Source organism: Peromyscus leucopus, chromosome 9 (genome assembly GCF_004664715.2).
Source record: "Peromyscus leucopus breed LL Stock chromosome 9, UCI_PerLeu_2.1, whole genome shotgun sequence".
Classification (NCBI taxonomy): Eukaryota; Metazoa; Chordata; class Mammalia; order Rodentia; family Cricetidae; genus Peromyscus; species Peromyscus leucopus.
This window is the reverse complement of record NC_051070.1, coordinates 14,499,227-14,519,695: the sequence shown is the minus strand read 5'-3', so window position 1 is coordinate 14,519,695 and position 20,469 is coordinate 14,499,227.

Here is a 20,469-nt window from a genome sequence, read left to right as displayed (position 1 = left end):
TCAGATTAGTATCTGTTCAGTCCTCATCACAGAACCTTCCTCGTGAACAAATACAGACAAGTATAGCCGGGCAACATGCAGACAGTGAGACTTGGAACACTCGGCCCTAAACTTATGTTTCCATCAAATCCCTGTCCTCGGGGATCAAAGAACTCAGTGGAAGAGGAGGCAGAGTGTGAGAGCCAGAGGGGATGGAGGACAGCAAGAAAACAAGGCCCTCTAAATCAGCAGGATCAAAGCTCATATGAGTTCATAGAGAGTGAGGCCGATTTCACAGGGCCTGCATGGGTCTGTGCCAAAAATAGACTCTAGTTTCCAGTTTAGAGTTTCTATAGAATTCCCAAGTGTGTGAGTGAGTGGGTCTCTATTCTTGTGTTTTCTCTTGGGCTCTTTTTCTTATTTTTGTTTGTGTTGTCCAGTTCCAGTGTATTAGTTTTTATTTTATTATTAAAAAGAAAAAAAATATCTCCACAAGGTATGACTTTTTCAGATTCTCATATATCCTAGCTTCTTGTGCCTGTGATAAAACACAGAAGTGATTTCAGGGAGAATGATTTATTTTGCTTCACACTTCAAGATGATGCCATCATGGATAGAAGTCAAAGAAGTAGCAGCTTGAAACATCTGTTCACATCTTATATGCAATAAGGAAACAGAAAGAAGTCAATGCACACTGTTATTACATTCCCCTACTGATTTATACAATCTAGAAAACCTGCCTAGAATGGAGTCCTACCCACAGTAAAAATGTGTCAAAATTACAGTCATGGAAAATACTCACCAGTGTCCTCTGTGCACCATTATGGTCACCTGATTTGGAATGTCATAAACTATAAAAAAAACCCTCTGACTTTTAGGAAGGATGAAGTAACACCCTACACTGTCTGAATTTTTTTAGCATTAATATATATCAGATATATGTTGACAATATCTACATTTATGGATCTTCCTTGGTACTTTCTTCTAGTCTCTAAAAGGAAAATCATCTATGAAGCTCCTTTATTTCTTATGCTCATATCCATTTTATCTGTAAAACATGTGAGGGTGACATTTAGTATGTTTTCTTCACATGAATGGACATCCTGGTAAATAGTCCATTGTATCCTGTGAATAAAAAATGCATACACATCTAGAGATGCTCCCTTCCTTCCACTACATCAGCCATAGGCGTTTGTTTTAAAACGAAACCAAGCTTATATTATTTATCAAAACTAGTTAAAGTAAATGCAAATTTCTACTATAAATCTCAAAGCACAGCAAAATCTCTCATCTCAGGGGGGAAAAGAGAACACAAACCAACCAAACAAACAGATTCTATAATCCTTTAACCTTGCAAATTTTATTTCCTGTGAGAAACAACTACATCAGCTGTATATCAAGTTTCCATGTGATTTATTTATTGTATGTGAAATTTTTCTATATACATTTGTATTTGGGTTCTCTCTTTCCACATTTGTAGGTTTTAATTCTAATATAAAACAACATATATGATCAGTTTTTTGAAATAATAATCAACCCTTCCTGTTTGCTGCCCAATATTAAGGCTTATTTGTTGCCCTCCTGTGGAGAACTCCAGACACCTGAGCACTGTCCTATGTGATATTCACCACCTTCAGTCTAATCGGAAGGAAGAAACAGGTTGATAACCGAAAGTGATTATAATTACCCCGTAGAACTGAGATTAGTTGAGTGTTCTGAATAAAATTTCATTCTGATATCTAAAATAATAGTATTTGGATGTATGAACAGATCCATTTGAAATTTAAAAATCTTGCCTCATTTCCTGAGTACTGAGAGATAAGTTCTAAGTGTGCATTTGAAGGAGTAATATGACACTCTAAGGATGAAAGGAAACAATGTGAAACAGGCAGAACTACATTCACACATCTTTTTGATATGAAATTAAAATTGATTTTTATAGTTATAAATGATGTAGTCAACTAAAACACAAGGTCGTAAACAAGCAGGCTTTGCTTTCTTTGGGAAGCAGAAAGCATGCCTGAAACTGTGTTTATTTGCTGGCTTTGTTGTTTGTTCATTTGTTTGTTTCATACAGGTTCTTTCCCTGTAGCCCTGGCTCTCTTGGAACTCACTATGAAGACCTTGAACAGGAATCCATCTGCTCCTGCCTTATTAGTGCTGGAGTTAAAATTGTGTGCAACTATGCCTGACTTGAGACAGTGTTTTTTAAAGAAGGATTTTGCTGTTGGAGAAGAGGCTTGATGTTTTCCCTTCTTCTTGATATTCATAGGATTTAGGCCAGCATTTTAGATAAGAATAATATGGTTACCACAGTAATATTGACAGGAAACCCTGAGGAATGAGGGATGATAGAAAATGTAGGAGGAAGGTAATGCATGCATGACAGGCTTCTGTCAAGAGTGATCACCACATTGCTCAGTCCCCAGCACCATGTCATGGTTCTCTTATTATCACCAAATCAGTAAAACTTTATAAAGACCATCAAGATGTGAATCAAAGAGTTAATGGATGCTGGTAAACACTGTGAAAAGCATCAGGGGAGGCTAACACAGTTCACAAGACACATCCTGCAATCTTTAATAAATGCACAGAAGATTTACAGCTAGAGAGATTATTCAACCCCTGGATGACAAACTGTTGTATGCAAGACAAAGGGTAAGAGTATGTGTAGGTTGAGGTACCTGCTGTAAAACTGGAGCATTTGGAGTACAGGAAGAACAGTGCATTAATATCACTTAGCAACTTTAAGAAAACAATATCTGCAATTATCACAAACATTTAGCTTATGGAAACCATGGCAAACTGGATTCTGTGACACTTAAGACTAGAAATATTAATGAACTACTTTGTTTCTTCCTATACAATTTTGTTAAATCAGGAGATTATGTTATTACATATCAAATATCTACTGCATTTTTAACACTTTTGCATTTAATGCTGCTGGTTCTAATCCATTATGTATTTATTTTAATATAATTCTATCTTATATCCTGGTAACTTGTAGAAACTGTGCATGGAATCTCTTCCAAAAGTTGAGCAGCCACATGACCAGTAGCTGTCATTCAGCGAGGATTATACCACATATCATATATGTGGTATACTTGTCTTGTACCAACTTACTATTGAAATGACTACACATTTAAGAATATTGGGTCATTATCCATTTCACAAAACCTTTTCTCTTTCTGTAGAAAATAGTATAGTTCAGTGCACTATTTCTGACCAATGTGTACTCAGTGTCTATCAGGACATTATTTCTACAGGTCAAAGTTCCCCTTTTGTCTATCCACAGATATACCATGACTCAGAGGCTTTTCAAGATGGCATCTCATATTATCAGGAGAATTTAACTTGGCTATATTACAAGAGATTACTCATGCGGATTCTAACATTAGCTAGTATTCAAATTTTTAGAGTAATTATATTAGATTTCTGTGTTAATATTCTTATGGAAATCTGTGGAAATTGTATTGATGAATCTTTATTTTTATTATTTGAGAGGTCCATACATTTAAATAAAGAATAGTAGCCATTTTCTCCCTTCATTAATCTTTCTAATCTACCTCCAATTCCCACTAGAACCAGTCTCTCTTATCTTAAATACAATTTTTTATATGTGTAGCCCAGTGAGTTTAATTAATTTCTTGCCAGAGCATGGGTGGAAGGCAATTGACTACAGCAGGGGCAATTTATCACTAAATTTTAAAACATAATTATGTAGAATCCTTAGCAGGAGGAATATATCCCTAGATAATATAAGGTGTAAAATTTACTGAAATAAAATAAGATTCATACCATACTTGCAATGTAATAGATAAAGTTTTGTTTTCTGTAGCTAATTTCACAAAAGAGAAAAGCCAATAACAAAAAAAAAAAGAAAATTTTCACAAACATGGGACAACATGAAATGCTCCAACTGGTCATTGTCAGCTTGATATTTGATCCTTCATTTTCTGCATTCTTATATTACAGGTTTTATTTCCCCATCATAGTTCCTGACTGATGCATAAATCTTCATATTATTTAGCTGTAACTTTTCCTTCAGCGTTAGAAGTCCAGCTTCATATAGATTTTATTCTTGTTCATTTTAAGCTTTAAAATAGGGTATAAAATCAGTAGTTCATCATATTCAATTGTTGCTTTCAATTGGGAATCAATCTCCTCCAAGATCCAGCTATACCACTCTTGGGCATATACCCAAGGAATGCTGAGTCATACCACAAGAGCACTTGCTCAGCTATGTTCATAGCAGCATTGTTTGTAATAGCCAAAACCTGGAAACAACCTAGATGCCCTTCAACTGAAGAATGGATAAATAAAATGTGGTACATATACACAATAGAATACTACTCAGCAGAGAAAAACAATGACACCATGAGGTTTGCAGGCAAATGGATGGATCTAGAAAAAATTATCCTGTATGAGGTAACCTAGACTCAGAAAGACCAACATGGTATGTACTCACTCATAGGAGGATACTAGATGTGGAACAAGGATGACTGGACTGCTACTCACATCACCAGGGAGGCTACCTGGAAAACAGGACCCCAAGAAAGACATGGGGATAACCCAATGCTGGAGAAATGGATGAGATCTACATGGACAGCCTGGACATCTGTGGGGGTAATGAAGGGCAAGGGTCGAGGGAAAAAGAGCTTGGGGGAGGGGGAGATCCAAGCTGGATCAAGAACAGAGAGGGAGAACAAGGAATAGGAGACCATGGTAAATGAAGACCACATGAGAAAAGGAAGAAGCAAAGTGCTAGAGAGGCCCACAGAAATCCACAAAGATACCTCCACAATAGACTGCTGGCAATGGTCGAGAGACAGCCGGAACTGACCTACTCTGGTGATGGGATGGCCAGACACCCTAATTGTTGTGCTAGAAACCCCATCTAATGACTGAGAGAACTGGATGCAGAGATCCACGGCTAGGCCCCAGGTGGAGCTCCGGGAGTCCAATTAGCGAGAAAGTGAATGGTTTATATGAGTAAGAATTGTTGTAACTAGCCGGGCGGTGGTGGCGCACGCCTTTAATCCCAGCACTCGGGAGGCAGAGCCAGGTGGATCTCTGTGAGTTCACGGCCAGCCTGGGCTACCAAGTGAATTCCAGGGAAAGGCGCAAAGCTACACAGACAAACCCTGTCTCGAAAAACAAAAAAACAAACAAACAAACAAAAAAAAAAAAACCATCATAAAAAAAAAAAAAAGAATTGTTGTAACTAAGGTGGGATAAAGCACAGGGACAAATAGCCAAACAAATGGAAACACATGAACTATGAACCAATGGCTGAGGTGCTCCCAACTGGGTCAGGCCCTCTGAATGGGTGAGACAGTTGATTGGCTTGATCTGTTTGGGAGGCATCTAGGCAGTGGGACCAGGTCCTGTGCTCATTGCATGAGTTGGCTGTTTGAAACCTGGGGCTTATGCAGGGATGCTTGGCTCAGCCTGCAAGGAGGGGACTGGACCTGCCTGTACAACCAGTCTACCAGGTTGATCTCAGTCCTTGGGGGAGGCTTTGCCCTGGAGGAGGTGGTAAGAAGGGGTGAGCAGGGGGGAAGGGGAGGGAGGCGGGAGGGGGGAGAACAAGGGAATCTGTGTCTGATGTGTAGAACTGAATTGTATTGTAAAATAAAATAACATGAAAGCCAACAAAATGTATTCTCAAGATTTGTCAGTTATCTTGCTAAATACCAAAGAGCAATTTCTACAGTATTTATTAAATTTCAGAAGTACAAGTTAAGCTTTACAGTTGTTATTGTTTAGATAGTAATTTAAAAAACTAAAAAGCTATGAAAGCTTACTCTTCATCCCAGGCCATGATTAAGTATCTTAAGTCCTTTTATCAGTGTTATCTGAAACACATTTTAGATAAAGCAATCTTTGTAGTGGCTTCATACTTACTCTATACTTAGAGGGAATACACAAAAGCTCCTTGGGACTTTCAGTAAGAACAATTTCTCTCTCACACCACAAGGCATTTTATATTTCAGCTGCAATCTATTTGAAGTACCTACTTTCTGTAACTTTCCTGAAATCTCTATTTCCTACCCTCATTGGTGTTTGCCTTTGTGATGTACCAGACCCTTCAATAGAAAGACTCCAAAGAGCTCTGAACATGAAACTTTCTGCTCTTGAGATGTGTCACTGCTAATGGGTTTCATCCCGGTCACTTTGTGCCACAACAAGTAGGATCGTGGAAAAGAGCAGCTGCATTCTTGTGTTGGCTAATGGGGACCCCCTAAGAGCAGTGCACAGTGTGCTGTCAGTGTATTTCTGCAGACACTTCAGTTGAGGACATGGCTTTAAGCCCGGAAGCACGCAAATTACAGCTGAGATTACACCTTGTACTTGGAAGTTGAAATGATAGGTATAAAATGAAAGGATGTTTTTATCTACACAAAGACCAGAGCACACAAGCATGAATCCAAAAGAAAACACATTAGGTTGCAAGTTATTCACTACTGTGAATATGAAAATCCTATTTCAATTTATATGTGCCAAAGTGAAAAATAATATTCTCACCTCAATGAGACACCTCAAAAGGACATTCATTTTGACATTTGAATAATGTCATCAGTTTTTTTGTGTGTGTGTCAGATCTGAGGCTGCTTCAAACACATGAAACCTACCCACCTACTTCATTAGATAGTATTTGAAAGTTTTATATTATTTTTGTATTAAAGTTCATTAGTCAAATCTTTTTCTGTATTATGTCTGTTCTCCTTCCTTTTATTTTTCTATTATTTAGTTAAAGAAATATGATCATAAAAACACTCTACGAACTTATTTTTTTCATATACTACACATTTGATAATGATGTATAAATTCATGGTTTGGATATTATTTTGGATTTTTTTTTGTTAGTGTTGTTTTGAGACAGGTTTTCATTAGGTAGTTTGGAAGGAGGTGAGTAGGCTATTATATGCATAGCCACTGAATAGCACCAATGCCATTTTCAAGATACTCTCAGTTATTATAAGCTTGCTTGTTTTAAAAGAGAAATTCTGAAGAAATTGGTTCAGATGTCAGGGAAGTAAGGAAGCAACAGCTGTAGTAACACATGAGATGTGTCCACAAACAGCATTTTCATTGTTGAAGCATAAGTTTTAATATCTAGCCTTTGTCATAAGCCAATATAACAATCTCCCTTTTAAAACTACCAAGCCTTATGTAATTGTTTATAGCAGTGAAATATATTGATGCAGTTTTGTCTAGAATAATTAATTAATCCTATTTACAACTTTATGAGCAATGCATCACTTTGTAGATAAAGTAGCAAGAAAACACCAAAATATTCTTTAATTTAGTATAAAGCTCTACTTAAATATATAAAACAACCTGCTCACTCAATATGTTAATTCTGTGTGTATGATTTTACTGCAGTGTTTTGAAAGCTTATAATTTGAACTCAGTCTTAAATTCATTCATCGATAATGCTTGTATGCTGTATTTAGAGATTTTTATTTTATTATTATCTTTGGTGCTTATTTTTTAGTTGTTTATCATCATCATCATCGTCATTAGTACAGGGTGTCATTATGTATTGCTTACTCTACTGAAACACACTATGTAGCCAAAACTGGCCTTGAATTTCTAGTGATTCTCATACAGGTGCCATCCAACTGTTGGTATTACAGGTCTGTGTGGCCATTCCTGATTCTTAAGGTATTCTTTACTTGTTGGGGTCACATTATGCATGTCCTTTAAAATACTCAATTTTTATGGTTGCTAGAGTTTTGCAAATTTTCATTGAATATTCCACAAAGAAATTCACAATATAAAAAATGGAAATTAAAAAAAAAACTGAAACACAGGAATATAGAAACTGCTACTTGTTTTCTTCAATAAAACATGCACACACACACACACACACACACACACACACACACACACACACACCATAATCCTATAGCAAGTGTGTAATGCACCTAGATTTCAGGATGATTTAAAGAGTTGTTAATGCAAAGGAGAACATTTCTTACCTGAGAACGTGACAACAGGATGAGAGTAAGATGTAATGTTTCACTTGTAAGTTAGGGAATTAAATGAGTGGAATTTCTACTCAGGGATGATTAATGACCAGAAAAGTCTGAAGGGATGCTATGTGAACAAGAAATTTATCTCTTTACAAAATGTTCTAGAAAACTGGCATAGGTATTCAGTTCAAGTTGAAATTTATGATTTCAAAGGGATAAGGATCAAACCAACTTTTTATAGTTCAAATAATTGAGATGAATTTATTCATAACATTTTGCAATCATTTATGTCCCTACAAAGTGTTTTTTTATTTTTATTTTTTATTTTTTTCATATGCCATTCCTTCCTCACCCCCGAGTGTTCTCTAATTCACGGCCTCTATTACTTTAATTACTATTGTTAGGCACATCAATATTTGAATAAATATATCAGAACAGCCAATGTGTCTATGTACTGTTTCATTTAATGTGCACAAATAACAAATAGGGGCTCATCACAGGTGAAGTTTGAGTCTCCCTCTCTTAGAAGTTATAAAGTACCTGTAGCTCTTTATGAGGCCTGGGGTCTTATATTTCTCTCTTCAATGCTCAAATGTCAACTGGCACTGTCATTATTCAGGTAATATTTTTGTGACCATATGGTTTGGAGTTCATGATAATTAAGTTACTTTATATCCATAGAGGACATAACTGCAGCTAATACCTGTTTCTTTTGGCTCTTAGAATATTGCTCCTCCCCTTTTGCAATGTGTCCTAAGACCTAGGCATGAGAGTTGTGCTACAGATATATTAACTGTGACTGGGGAACACCTACTCAGTGGTTCCATGCATTCTTCGCATTTAGACAAGTTAAGGATTGCTGTAATAAATGAAGCTCTAATACAAGTGTACAAACACACACACACACAGAGAGAGAGAGAGAGAGAGAGAGAGAGAGAGAGAGAGAGAGAGAGAATTAGATACCCATGCTCAATCGTGCCACAGTTCAAGTTAAAATGACAAAAGAAGAAATAGTCAAGCATAATAAAATTATAACCAATTTCATTAATAAAAAATATGTCGTAAAGTCTGAGGTGGTCATGGAGAAGACAGAAAGCAAACACATTTTTCAGTTAAACTTGACAACTGGTAATTTGCTATAGGCTGAATACAAGAAGATTATATAATTGATGTGGTCATTTTATGAATCCTAAGGTGATAGCAACAATGATTTCAGACAACAATTAATACCACAGAATAAAATGAAGCAGAAATAAACTTATCCATGAAGAAGCAGTCTGGATGCTATTCATAAAATTTTAATTTTATCACTGTTATCATTGTAATTATTAACCTGCCATTACATTAGCAGGCAAAGGATTGGAGAGTGAGCAAGTTCAGTCTTTGTATCTGAAGAGGAGAAACAATTTATTAAGCACAGTTCAAGAGGGTACTGTTTGGTAGCTTAGGGCAATGGGCTGTGGCAGGGAAGTGAGTTGGAAACTTGAGAGTAGATGTAAGAGGATAGTATCTCTTTTGGGAACAAGTATTTTAAGTTTACAGTAAGTTTCTTTCTTTTTTTTTTGGGGGGGGGAGGTTTCGAGACAGGGTTTCTCTGTGTAGTTTTGCTCCTTTCCTGGGACTCACTTGGTAGTCCAGGCTGGCCTCGAACTCACAGAGATCCATCTGGCTCTGCCTCCCGAGTGCTGGGATTAAAGGCGTGTGCCACCACCACCCGGCTAGTTTACAGTAAGTTTCTTTGTAGGCAGTTTTACGAAACAATACAGACCATATTGACCTTGTATAAGGTTTTAGGATGTTAGAGTGAGGGGCTGTGATTGTAATTGCTATAAAATCTCTGACATGAAAACAGGTCTGTGAAAACCTGGGCAATGCACTTAGGAGCTGTGCTAGATGATCAGAAGCTTCTATGAGTCAAAGGATGTCGTCATCGGTACCTGGCTGAAGGTCTGCTCTGTCGGGTCGCTGCTGTTTGTCCTGCAGCACAGTGGCTTGCTTTAATTGCCTGCTATTTCAGCCAGCAATTAGAACTCGGAAGGCATCAGCTTGCTTCTGACAGCTGCTCAGGCCAGGGCCTTGAGAGAGTTCTGCTTCCATGGGCACTGTTCTGTCGCCCTTTTGTTCTAATTATGAATAAGACTGGCGATTCAAAGGCTGGGGTGAAACCTGTGAGCTCAGAGAGGCTGAGTAGCAGCTAGCTAACATCTCTCCTTGTTGGAGTTCATGGAAGACCCTTGCTTCTGCTTTGACAAACCAGAAAAAAAAAAAAAAAAAACCTGCACAACTACAAACCTCACCCTACTATTTCTTGTGTCTGTCTCTCCCAGATGCCCTCTGAGATGCTAGGATCACTTTCTGTCAACTAGTTGCTAATGAAGCCTCTTGACACAAGGTTAATTTTATTTAAATAACACAAATGCAAACTCAGGGTTCACAATGTGATGGAATATTCCCTAACAAGTCACAGCATTTAGTAGGTATTAGTTTGAAAATCTTGAACCAAATTTTCTAAGATTCTTAATAGGACATAAGTTCCATTTTAATAGTGTTTCATTGCAATTATTTTCATGAATAAAAATGGAAACATTAACAATAAAGATGGACTAAGATGCATGGGGTTTACAACACAGTGATCCAATTCATAATCCTATCTAAGTACTATACACAATGTTTATGGACTACCTTACCGAAAATCTGAGTAAACAGTGCTTTAGTTTTAGAGGTATAGTGTTCATGTTGAAAGTTTAAAAAAATTATCATGCATAACAAAGCTCCATATTCCTTAAGAGATAACAAGGGTGCTTTGCTGGATTTAGAAACAGAATTTGAACATTCATACAACAAGAGGAACCTGATAAATTATTTCATACTGGAACTTGATTGAGTAATTGATAACCTTTTTTAAAATTGTTTATTTTTTTGTTGGATAGAATTACTTCAAATAAAGACATCAATGAAGGAAATAATGTATTAATAAATAAGAGCTATTTGGCTCGGTAAGAATATGTGTTTTTGTTTTCTGAATATGTATATGTGCTGGGAAAGGTTACTTGGTGTCTTTTTTAAAAAAAAACAAAAACAATAGGTCACTTCTTCTATGGAATTCAAGAAATTCAAAGGGAGAGATCACATCTGAAAATGACTCCTGGGTCATGGAACTATTGTGGAAAGTCACATGACACAGCGACATGAAACAACGAAGATGAAAACATGCAGTTGTAAAGAGAACCTGGGCATGGGCAAGCCATCAAGCATCGTAGAAAAGAGTTTAGCAAAAGACCCTACTCTCTCCTCTTTCTCCTTTCCCTTAAAGCCATGTGAAGACTCAAGTGAAACAGAGTAGTAAGTGATTTAACCACCTGGGTACACTGTTCATACTCTACATTAATAACAGTCATGCTAACTGACACTGTCATGAAAGTTAAATACATAACTGAGATTTAAAAACCATTTGGTATTATATATGGCTATGTATCTCTGTTTATCAATAGTGCTATAATAAGAACCAGAACACACAAACTAAAAACAGTGATTAAAAAAAAGGTGTTTCACTGAGATTATGCATGAAGATTTGACAAGTGGTACTAAGAATTGCATTTTAATTCAAAAAAATTATAACAGTGACTAAGGAAAGAAGAATGATAATAAAGACAGTATCAAATATGACAGTATCAAATATGATAGGAGAATCTCTCTTAATAATGGAGAAAGATCAAACAGTAGCATAGTGATGATAAATAGGTACACTTTTGTTTTGAACCTCAGTGCAGGCTAGAGTTGTCATGTGGCAAATGATGTTCCGTTGCTCTTAATGGATAGACGCAGTGATTTTGCAATGCAGTAGCATTCACTTATGGCAGCTTTATTAGGGAGATAACATTGGAAAATTTTACCATGAAAATCGGCTTCGTCATTAGGTGCCCAAGATAAGTTGAGAAACTCTCTCTTCAGATTTCTACTCTTTGATAAAGAAATCCATGATTCCATCAATTACAGTCAGGCTGAATTAAGAAATATCTGACAGGGTCAATCAATGGGTCAGCCTTATATTGCTCTATGCAATTGGCATTCTAATTAGGAAAACAGAGAAAAAGAAAATATATAAATTATTTCTGTACTTGACTTTGTGGATGAATATTAGCATCCCATAGTAAACAAACCTTTAAGATTTGTCTATTTTCTATCTGGGTCACACCAGAGACCCATTATTCACAGCTTATACTTTTCTGAACCAAAGTAGCTATTCAACAAAGTCATCTTAGAACATAAAAAAATAAAGCTAAAATTCTCTTCTAAGACATTTAGTTACAAAGTGAACCTCTAGTAGCTTTCCTCACAATAGCTAATTAGCACTTTTTTTCTTTGTCAAGGGAGGATTATCTGCTGGGTCTGTCACCAATGCCCTTTAAAGACTCATAACCATTTGGCATTCCTCTACAGTCATCTAATCAGACTTTGCCATGCCATCAGAGATGAAGAATAACAGATCAGTCATCTTGTATTATTCATCTTAATCTAGGGTGGAATTAAAGACTGACAGTATTCAGATTTTTTACCCATGTTCTCATTATTCTCCATATGATCAAAACCACTTAATTCTGTTACAGTGATTGGATGTATCACTCAGAATTTGTGAAGTTTTACAAATGATATGTCAAATTATTATTAAAAAAATTCTCTTTTTGTCTCTGAGATTCATTCCATCTGGTCTGATATAGTTTTAGCAACATCATATAATGGTATCAATTATTTTCCCTTTTTTTGTTAGTGTCTACACAGACCTTTGGAATCATTCTTTCTTTTTTAAAATTAATTATTATTTTTATGTGTATGAATATTTTCCTTGACTATATCTCTTTACACTGCATGATAGCCTGGTGCCCAAAGAGGACAGAAAGTCCACCAGATTACCCAGAACTGGAATTTTAGATGGTTTCAAGCACACTCAAGGATGCTGGAAATTGGGCTCAGATACTCTTGAAGAGGAGCTCTTAACAGGAGAACAGTCTCTCAATCCCCATTATACTCTGTTTTGGAAAACAGAAAAATGGAGATGTCTTCAATACTGGAAATGAGATACAATCTGAATGAAAACTAAACCTGTCAATATTACTGTATAATTTGCATCTATAATGCATTCAAATTCTCGAGAAAGAATCTTGGATTTGGCTTATGAGAAGATTTTACAGTACAAAATGAAATAATTTGAACAATTTGAGAGGTTTTTAATTGAAGTAAACTAAATGATGACAACAATAAAATAACCAGTAGCTCAGACACTGAGAGAAACAATCAATCAATGGGACCTCTTGAAACTGAGAAGCTTTTGTAGAACAAAGGACATAGTAAACAAGGCAAAGCAACAGCCTACAGAATGGGAAAAGGTCTTCACAAACCCCACATCTGACAAAGGGCTGATATCCAAAATACATAAGGAACTCAAGAAATTAGACATCAAAATGCCCAACAGTCCAATTAAGAAATGGGCTATGGAACTAAACAGAATTCTCAACAGAGGAAACTCAAATGGCTGAAAGACATTTATGGAATTGCTCAACATCCCTAATTATCAGGGAAATGCAAATCAAAACAACTCTGAGATACCACCTTATGCCTGTCAGAATAGATAAGATCAAAAACACTGAAGATACCTTATGCTGGAGAGGATGTGGAGCTAGGGAAACTCTCCTCCACTGATGGTGGGAATGCAAGCTTGTACAACCACTTTGGGAATCAATATAGCGCTTTCTTAGAAAATTGGCAATCAATCTCCCCCAAGATCCAGCTATAACACTCTTGGGCATATACCCACGGAGTGCTCAATCATACCTCAAGGGCACTTGCTCAGCTATGTTCATACCAGCATTGTTTGTAACAGCCAGAACCTGGAAACAACCTAGATTCCCTTCAACTGAAAATGGATAAATAAAATGTGGTACATATACACAATGGAATATTACTCAGCAGAGAAAAACAATGACATCATGAGGTTTGCAGGCAAATGGATGGATCTAGAAAAAATTATCCGGAGTGAGGTAACCCAGACTCAGAAAGACAAATATGGTATGTACTCACTCATAGGAGGATACTAAATGTGGAACAGGGATGAATGGACTGCTACTCACAACACCAGGGAGGCTACCTGGAAAACAGGACCCCAAGAAAGACACGGGGATCGCCCAATGACGGAGAAATGGATGAGATCTACATGGACAGCCTGGATATGACTGGGGGGTAATGAAGGGCAAGGGTCGAGGGAAAAAGAGCTTGGGGGAGGGGGAGATTCCAGCTGGATCAAGAACAGAGAGGGAGAACAAGGAATAGGAGACCATGGTAAATGAAGACCACATGAGAAAAGGAAGAAGCAAAGTACTAGAGAGGCCCACAGAAATCCACAAGGATACCCCCACAATAGACTGCTGGCAATGGTCGAGAGACAGCCAGAACTGACCTTCTCTGGTGATAGGATGGCCAAACACCCTAATAGTTGTGCTAGAAACCCCATCCAATGACTGAGGGATCTGGATGCAGAGATCCACGGCAAGGCCCCGGGTGGAGCTCTGGGAGTCCAATTGGCAAGAAAGAGGAGGGTTTATATGAGCAAGAATTGTTGAGACCAAGGTTGGATAAAGCACAGGGACAAATAGCCAAACGAATGAAAACACATGAACTATGAACCAAAGGCTGAGGGGCCCCCAGCTGGGTCAGGCCCTCTTAATAGGTGAGACAGTTGATTGGCTTGATCTGTTTGGGAGGCATCTAAGCAATGGGACCAGGTCCTGTGCTCATTGCATGAGTTGGCTGTTTGAAACCTGGGGCTTATGCAGAGGCGCTTGGCTCAGCCTGGGAGGAGGGGACTGGACCTGCCTGGACTGAGTCTACCAGGTTGATCTCAATCCTCAGGGGAGTCTTTGCCCTGGAGGAGATGGGAATGAGGGGTGGGCTGGGGGGAAGGGGAAGGGGCTGGAGGGGGGAGAACAAGGGAATCCATGGCTGATATGTAAAATTAAATTATATTGTAAAATAAATAAAATAAAATTTAATAAAAGGTCTTATCAATAAAAACAAACAAAAAATTTATGATGGCTTGTTATTATAGATATACTTTTAAAGTTTAGAATGTACAAACAAATATCAGTAATTTCAAATGGTCAAATATGCTATCTTTTATAAAATAAATGAATCCCCATTATAGCAATTTTACTCCATCTACAGAAAATGTGAGTGACTCAACATCAAAGGCAAATATTGTTATGCATGAAAGTTGCAGTTCAAAAACAAAAGCACTAGTAAAACTAATAGGATATACATAAAGTAAAATGTATAAGCTATAATTAGTTTAAATTAGTAATATATTCTCAAAAGTGAAGAAGGATTCTAGTTCATTAATATTATTTAAATAGATTTTTTTCATTTTTCTCTATTAAGAAATTTTCTACTCACTCTGTATACCACCCCCAGATAGTTTAAATATGATATTTCATTAGAGCTTATTCAGAAGCAAACAACATTTTCCTCCAATAGACTATGAAAATGTATTTGGAATATGTATAACTGGGCACAATAAAAACAAGTCACAAGCTGATACTGAATTATTATAGAAGTTTAGTAAAATGGCTAATAACAAAAAAGGTGAGAAAAGAACTGGTATGGATTCACATTCCTATATTCTCAGCTCAGTTGTTTGGTAAATGAGGCCAGATGCTGAGGAGTTTTAGACCATGCAAGGCTAAATGATAGACTAACTCAACTGCCAAATCTCATAAGTCAGGATAGAAAGTAAAAAAGGAAGTAGAACAGAATGAAGAGGAGAAGAAAGAAGAGGAGCAGGAAGGAGGGAGACAGGGGAAAGCAGAGAAAGAAAAGAAAGATTAAAAAAAGAGAAGAGAAAGGAAGATCAAGGTGTGGAGAGAGGAGCCCAAGATAAAAGAAAAGAAGGAATCTTAAGGAATTAAAATTCTTTAATTTCTTGGAAATATCCAGACCTTAATGGTAGGTTTGGTTAATAATGTATGATATATGATTAAGAATGGCCAATGAGAAAATATAATGGCATTGGGTAGAGAATATATTTAAACAATGATAAAGTTTCCTATTAACAAAAATAACACAGCATATAGAAAGACAAGATATGACTAATTGATGATGTTCAAACAAGATAAAGAAAAGTCACTTATTTTTCTCAGTTGAGAAATCTCTTTGTAGATAACGCTAGCTTGTGTCAAGTTGACAAAACCAAACTGGGACAATATGTAACTGCATCTGTATTGAAACAGAGAGCTTGTGGGCACAAGGAAGTAAATAATAACCACTGATCTGTGTTCTATTACTTCAAAGGCTATTTGATCTTTAGATCAATTGAATACTAAATGTTGTGGCTCCCTAGCCAATACTCATCACTATAAATTCTTTACTAAAGTAGGCATTTGAGAACTAACATATTCACTCAACATTAATTTATACAGTAACTTCTCTACATAGGATTTTATCCCAAGACACAGATTTCTCTCAAACCTCTTTGCTGCCTCCAAAGACATAGAGGACAATGTGTTTGTGTGACATACCTGAAAACCGCCCCCCCCCCCCACACACACACATGGGAGGGTTAATGATGACAATTTTTTTAAATTTTTTTCTTGTTTTTGGAATTTTCAAAGTAAACAACATATAGGATTTCTTAAACCAAAGTCTTACAATTTGATAATTGCTAAGCATAAAACTACTATAGCAATTGCCATCAAAGGTCATATGGATGCCTTTGGTCTGTGCCACTACCAGAAGCAGTGTTGACGTCCATGAACTTTGCTGTCACTTGTAACCATATTGTGTTGGTGGCTTGTGTAGGACCAGAGGAGGCCATGTTGATATCCTATGCCTCTGCTGCCACTGAGGGCCATAATGGTGTCCAAAGCCTATGCTTTGGCAGGGGACTCTGTTGATGTTGTTGTCCTGTACTCTCACTGAAGACCATAAGATTTGTGGCATATGCTGACACCTTAGACCATGGGGATGTTTGTGGTCCATGTTGTCTCCAGAAACTATGTGGAAATCCATGATCCATGCTCCACCTGAGTGTAAAGGGCAAGGAACCTCCCTTTGTAGTAGTGTCAATGACAGTAGACTCATACTTGAGAAAGAGGGACACAGAGGACTGTGATAAAACCTCCACCCCATCCACTCTACACCGAACCCACCCCCCTAAAAATAAAAGTATAGACAGAAAGCCATCAAAGAAAACACCTAAAAACTGTGATAAGGATGCTGGAGTTTAGCGCTCTACAGTTGATGGCTGCTGGCAGGAGTGGAGGTAGAGAAGGACTCAGTTTCTCCTGAGGGGCTACAGTGAGTATATGGGCAACATAAATTCGATTTGTTCTTTTGTTCCTTTGGGGGGTGTAGGGGGAGCTAGGAGGACTGGGAAGTGAGTGTGATCTGGGTGCATGAGGTTAAATTTCTAAATAATCAATAAAAAATATTATGTTGAAAAAATGTAAATGAACATTAGATAAACTCAGTGTTTTTCCCCCTGCTTTAGGTAAATAGAACCCTGCAGAAGAGAGGGAGAAAGAATTATAGGAGTCAGAAGGGTAAAGAACATTATAAGAAAACCCACAGACACAACTAACTGGCTCATAGGAACTCACAGAGTCTCAACCATCAACTAGGGAGCATGCTTTGGATTGACCCAGGCTCTCTGACAGTTGTGTAGCTTGGTCTACTTGTGAGACTCCTAACAGTGGAAGCAGGGGCTGTCCCTAATGCTATAGTTGGCTCTTGGGAACCTATTCGTCATACTGGATTCCCTTGCCGAACCTTAATAAAAGGGGAGGTGCTTAATCTGACCTCAACTTGCTATGCTATGCCTTGGTGATACCCAGGCCTGCCCCTTTCTGAACAGAAACAGAGGAGGAGTGGATTGAGGGAGGAAGGAGTAGAAGCGTGGGAGGGGATGGGAGGGGAGGAAGGGGGAGAAACTGCGGTCTGGATGTAAAATAAATAAATAAAATAAAAAGATTTTGCTCTATTACCTCAGGCTTGGCTTGAACTCTACATCTTCCTGCCTCAGCTGGCTGCGTCCTTGGATTACAGGTTAAGTGCCAACATACTTGGATCACAAGTGAATTTGAAATGACTTCTGTCTAGAAAATATAGAGGGCAAGGCCTGGGATCACACTTCACTAGCAACACTATCTAATTAAGTCTAAACTTTGCAGTTGTTAGTGAGTAATTGTGTGAAGCGAAGCATAAGGCATCATCAATTAAATCAAGATAACACAAATAACTTCTATCACAGGTGCCAAGACAGCAACTTATTAATGAGACTGGTTTCTTGTTTGGGTGATCAGTATAACCTCAAGTTTAGGATGCTACTTTTGTCCTATAAAACTTCCTAATTATAATTTCCTTTGAATTTTGATTCAGACAAGAAGTAAATAATTATAATTTTTAGGAATTAAAATAAAGAAGATCAAAAGAATTAAGTACAAATTTTAGGCTTAATGACCTTTGGACCTTTGGTATTTATTTGTTTGTGGTTTTATTCATTTATTTATTTTTCTAAACAGATGCTTTCTTAACACCACTTAATATTTTAGTATGTTAAAAAAGCTGAAGTATAGTTTGCCAAGGACTGAAGATCTAATGTTTAAATGGTCTTACTCTTCAATTGAAAATTGAATAACTTCAATTGAAAATTTTATAACTTAAAATTACTGTAGAAAATAATAGTAAGACAATAATAGAAAATACGAACTATTGAGCTATTATAGGTTTTATGTTTCTAGAATTAAAATATGTTGTATCATATTTGTGGCAAGGTGACTCATACTTTGCAAAGTTTCCCATCAATCTGTTGAATTCATAATCATCAGTATTTGAAAAACACACACACACACACACACACACACACACACACACACATATATATATATATATATATATATATGAATGCATATATATGAAAAGGTATTTAATGGAGCTTCCTACAGTCAACTGTTCGTTCCATATAACATGAGTGTCATTACAATGAAGTCGGAGCATCATACCAAAACTCATTCACAGAAAAGAGAATTTCATATGAGATCAGAAGCCATAAGGATCAGGAAATGGTATTATTAAGTCCCAAAAAGAAACACCAGGAATTTTTAGGAATTAAAATAGTCTGAGTGTGATTAAACGGCCTTTTTCTGTTCTTGATTTCAGTCTTTTAATCTTTAGAATTTTGAGAGAGTAATTATATTATTTTGGGATAGGTTTGATGTGGTGGTTCATTACAGCCATTCTTCAAATCAAATATATGGCCTTCATGCCATTCTACCCAAAACCAACAACAGTATTCAGGTATTTTGAGCCTCTTGATAGGATCTGTGTGAAGAAGTCTATGTATATGCCATGTTCAACCTCAGTATGTTCAAATATAAAGAACTATATACTTACCTTCTGTAAATGTGTGTTTTCGTAAAAATTTCAGAATGTTTTTTCATCAAACTCCCATTGTTACTATTCCCCTCTTTCCTCAATGCCTTCAAATGTAAACAATTCATAGGAAATGTGGATAAAAGGTTATTCTAGGTGCTTAAGAATGGTTGCAACAGATTTCTTGGAAGACACTGTGTTTGCAGAAAAAGGTACAGTGTTTTTCAGCATGGAACTTATGAGCTACTTGCTCTCACATAGACTATAGAAAAACTGGTTTCTATAGGCATATATGAATATTATATGTTATATATCATTATATGTTAAATAAACTTGTCTAAGTTTATATGTGCCTATATATGTATACATTTATAAGTGAATGTATATGTGCATATAATATTCACATATAATTTATATAAGTTTATACTGTATAATGTAGTTTATAATTTATACAAGCTTAAATTTAAATTATTATATATGTTTTCATAAATTACAATCCTAAACGGATATGTATCTCCTGTCTTGTCTGGGGTTACTATTGTCTTTGTCAATAGTAATTAACAAGAGCTAACTGACTAGTGAGCTGCTGATGGTCAGAGCAAACATTTCTGTTAGAGTAGTGTAGTCTGTGATTATGAATTCCACTAGATGGAAGATCATTGTTGAGGGATACTCAGTGTTGAGATAGGAATAATTCACCAACACTACAGTAAAAACTTGCTATTACTTTGTATTTTTCAATGATTAATTTATTGGTGACATGTAGGTTAGAGTGGAATAGATAAGGCAATTTGGGTATAATATTAGTTATTTCTTTGGATCTAAGGTGGGGACATTGGACAATAAAATTGTCTTAGTTTGTTACAAGAATAACCATGTAAATTAGAAGTGTTATTTCTGTATTATAATGGGAATCTTGAGAATTTGTCTCTTTATAAAATGAGTTTGGAGAATATCAGCTCTATAATTAAACATGGATGAAAATTCATAATACAGTTTTCCTAGAAAGATAGTAAAATAATCAGTTTCTATCAATACTAGTGAGTAACTATGATTGCTTAATGTCTCGTAGAATTCCTTTAATACAATATGG